We start from the raw sequence: 4,629 nt of genomic DNA on the forward strand, positions 1-4,629 counted from the left end.
AATGGCTTGTTCGATTTCTTTTTTCAGCCGGAACAGTGTTTTTCTCTCATAACAATTCAGCCGTAACAGTGTTTTTCAACCCGTTTCAGTCAAGTTTCATACCAGCGAACGGAGCCATTGTGATTTATGATTGTCTGGAGGTAGAAGAAGACCGAAGGTTAGAGTTAGAAGAAAAATGAAGGCTGTTGGATCTTAATTCTATGATGAAAAAAATTATGTGTTAAAACTACGTAACACACATGGTTGTTCGGTAGCTGACTCAAAAATAAATGGACAAATTTTAAAATCCACGGCACGGCAGCCTTCCTCGTCTTCTCTCCATCCACTTCCACTCCACTCCCCCCGCCGCCGCCATGGCGGCCCCACGCCCTCGCCCACCCCTCATCCTCATCCTCCTCCTCCTACCAATCCCGCTCGCCTGCTCTTCAGCCGCCGACCTTGCTGGCCTCCTCGCGCTCAAGGCCGCGGTCGCCCACGACCCCGGCGGCGTCCTCTCCGCCTGGTCCGCCGCCTCCACCACCAGCTACTGCCGCTGGCGAGGCGTCAAATGCTACCCTTCCTCCTCGGTCGTCGCCGCCATAGACCTCTCTGCTTCCTCCCTCTCGGGCACGCTCCCCGCTTCCCTGCCCCTTCCCCCGCGCCTCCGCCGCCTCGACCTCGACGGCAACAACTTCTCAGGGCCCATTCCGAACGCCTTTCTCGCGTCCACCACCCTCCTCTACCTCGACCTTAGCTTCAATAGCCTGTCGGGGCCCCTCAGAATCCCGCCCTCTCTCGCCAACTCCTCGTCGACCCCCTGCGCCGCGCTCACCGACCTCCGCCTCGCCGGCAACCTCTTCGTCAACAATATTCCCGCGGAGATAGCGCAATGCCGATCCCTCCGCGTCCTCGACCTCTCACGCAACGTTCTGGAGGGCGCCATCCCGCGGAGGCTCGGCCGCCTCGCCGCGCTCCGCGTCCTCGACGTCTCACGCAACAGCCTCACCGACAGGATCCCGGTGGAGCTTGCCAGCTGCAGGAAGCTCGCTGTACTTGTGCTCACAAATATCACAGCGTCGCCTGGGGAGCAGCCGGAGTTCAATGCCTTCGTTGGGGGACTGCCGACGGAAGTGCTGGCCATCCCGGAACTGGCGGTTCTCTGGGCGCCTAGGGCCAACCTTGATGGCCGGTTGCCATTGTCCAGGAATGGTACCTGCGGCCTTCTTGCTTTGAACCTGGGGCAGAACCACATTAGTGATGCTGTGCCCCGGTGGTTGGGGGATTGTCAGGATTTGACATTTCTTGATCTGAGCTCCAACAGCTTCAAGGGATCAATGCCGACAGAATTGGCAATTGGATGTCTGACTTACCTTAATGTCAGCGGAAACCATCTGTCAGGACCGCTTCTATCATCTGAGGAGAGCAAATGCTCGAGCCGTTTGAGCACTGATGATATTGTAACGCAGTACTATAATGAATTGGTTGGTAATACCCTGATTGGAAACCCTTTTGGTTCTGAGTTTGGGGGCATTTCTAATGTCACTCTCCATGACTTCAGCAACAATGGCTTTGGTGGGACGTTACCATTTCTTACCTTGGGTCGACATGGAAACTACTCTTATGGCTTGTGGCTTACCGGTAATATGTTCAACACCACGCTTTCTGCTGGATTTTTCGGATTCTGCAAAGGTGCAACTGGCATTGCAGTCAATTTGAGTAGTAATCAACTGTCAGGAAGTATTGACATGCTTTCAAGCTGTATTACTATTCGCAATTTCGATGCTGGTTATAACAAGTTCAGTGGGTCCATACCTGCTGGAATTGGTGCTCTGCATTTGCTGAAGAGCTTGGTCCTGAAGGGTAATAATTTGACAGGTCAGGTTCCAGTGCAATTTGGTGATTTGGCTGCTTTGGAGGTGCTGGATTTGTCAAGGAATTATCTGTCAGGCAGCATACCATTACATTTAGCTGACGCTTCACACCTTGAAGTATTGAGGCTTGACCATAATAGGCTATCAGGAAGCATCCCTTCCAGTTTCAGTGAACTAGCTCAGCTGACAATTCTTGATGTCTCATTCAACAATCTATCAGGCGTCATTCCTAATCTTAGGCACCCTGCTGATTGTGGTTTCCTCATTGGCAATTCCCTACTGTACCAATGTTTTGGTACACATGCATCTCTACCGCCAACTGAAGCAATCAATTCCTCGAAAGGGGGTAGCCAAGTGACTAGATTTAAGTCTCTAATTGTGATTTTAGTTGCAGCTGCTGCTGCTGTAATATCTTTCCTTCTTGTGATCCTTGTCTTCTTTGTGTGTGAAAGAAGGAAACGGGCAAAGATTTCAAATTTGAGGACACAAGTGGTTGTGACTTTCACTGATGCACCTCCTGAGCTTACTTACGAAAGCCTCATCCGAGCAACAAGCAACTTCAGCATCCAGAACTTGATTGGAACAGGTGGCTTTGGTGCCACCTACAAGGCTGAATTGGCTCCAGGTTTTCTTGTAGCAGTGAAGAGGCTAGCCATGGGGCGTTTCCAAGGTCTTCAGCAGTTTGATGCAGAAATCAGAACTCTTGGGAGAATCCGACATAGAAATCTTGTTACACTTATCGGGTACCATCTCAGAGAATCAGACACTTTCCTCATCTACAACTACCTCTCTGGTGGGAACCTCGAGAAGTTCATACATGAAATGGGTAACAGGAAGGTGACCTGGACTGAGGTCCACAAAATAGCTGTGGATGTTGCACAAGCATTGGCTTTCCTTCACGGCTCCTGTACACCCCGGATAATTCATAGAGACATCAAACCGAGCAACATCCTCCTTGATGAGCATCTTAACGCGTACTTGTCAGATTTTGGTTTGGCGAGACTGATAGAAGTTACACAAACACATGCCACGACCGATGTTGCTGGTACATTTGGGTATGTCGCGCCAGAGTATGCAACCACCTGCAGTCTCTGACAAGGCTGATGTTTACAGTTTTGGAGTTGTTCTCCTGGAGCTGATGTCAGGCAAGAGGTCTTTGGATCCCTCGTTCTCACAGTTTGGCAATGGTTTTACAATTGTATCATGGGGCCGGATGCTGATGCAGGAGGACAACACCAGTGAATTTTTCTCCCGAGGACTACTGGATACATCACGAAAGGATAGGTTAACTGAAATGCTAAATACTGCTTTATCATGTACTTCAGAGTCTGTAGCAGTTCGGCCATCAATGAGGCAGGTTGCAGCAAAGCTGAAGCAATTGGGAAATGACTGCTAAACAGTAAGCTGAAGCAATTGGGGAATGACTGATGAACAGTCAGCAGTACGATGGTGGTTTGTCATACTATCATCCACATCTCCGTGTCACCCAAATTTTTGCATCATTGATGTGGTGAGATTATGAACTCTTCCGTACACATTGGCCCGGTTCGGCTTACCCCATATTCGGCTTAGTCGGCTTTCTGTCAGCCGAACGGGGACATTATTTTGTACTGAACTGTTATTATGCTTATCCCAAACATATATTTCTTCTGGAGATATTTAAGGAAGATCAAATACATACAAATTGATATCACTCCACTTGCATATTGTGTACTTAAGGGTGAAATATTTGGTTCAACCATTCAAGTATATAATTGGCTATGAACCAATAACAAGTAGCATTGCCAGTGAATGAAACACTGAATTGCGTCCAAAGGGTCAGAATATACGGTGCTGTTTGAATGCGATACAGATAGCTAATTGTCAGGGCCTCAGGGTGTATGCATTTTTGTCTAGATCGACTTGCCATTTTTTAGCTGATTCTTTGACTGTATTATTATGCGTTCATACTTTTTGTTTGCTTTGACTGTATTATTATGCATTCATACCGAACTGCTGACTGCTCTGAGCAAACTAATCAATAACAGCTCCAAAAGTTGATACCATTTTTGTTCCCACATACTGTTCTGTGAATCAGAAGACATTTGAATTATCGATCCTGATTTGTCTTCGTTGCCCCCAAGCCTGCAGATTCCATCAAGATGGTGTGCTAATATCAGCATGAAGACAACTCGTCCCCGATCTGAGTCACCGGATACTTGATCTCAAGGATGCGGTGCCTGCTTGATTGCATCTCCAGAACAAGGCCCAAGCTCTCAGTTCCAGCTGGTCTGTTTCTGTTGCTGCGGTGGTGGCATCACATTGGAGTTGCGGTTGCTTCAGGACTTAGGCAGGAAGCCAGGAATGCAGGAACGCACAAGTATCACCATGCATATTCAGTTTTACTGGATTTCATTAACACATGGACCCTATTCAATTTTTACTCTTGTTTCTCCACAGTGGAGTTGGGATGAAAAAAACGGACTGGATACAGATAAATATGTACGGATATGAATGCATGTAATTATTATTTTTTGGATTCAGATAGCATGAGTATATATGGCCAACGGGCCGGCACGGCACGGCACAGGCCTGTGCCAGCACGGCCCGATAGCCAACGGGCCGGCACGGCACACCGTGCCTCACGGGCCATGCCTCATAGGCCCACGGGCCTGGCCTTCGGCACAGGCACGGCCCTATGGGCCGATTTTCGTGCCGGGCCGGTCTACGAAGCATGGCTAGAATCACGGGCCGTGCCAGCCCGTGTCCTGTTTCCCTTTGCATTCACAAGCAGATAATA

General features: G+C 49.0%; 1 pseudogene; it reads left to right on the top strand.

Moving 5' to 3' along the window:
* Positions 1-353: 353 nt before the first annotated feature.
* On the top strand, positions 354-4,304 carry LOC136457952 (LRR receptor-like serine/threonine-protein kinase RPK2; annotated as a pseudogene).
* Positions 4,305-4,629: the final 325 nt, after the last annotated feature.

This window comes from Miscanthus floridulus, chromosome 6 (assembly GCF_019320115.1).
Source record: "Miscanthus floridulus cultivar M001 chromosome 6, ASM1932011v1, whole genome shotgun sequence".
Classification (NCBI taxonomy): Eukaryota; Viridiplantae; Streptophyta; class Magnoliopsida; order Poales; family Poaceae; genus Miscanthus; species Miscanthus floridulus.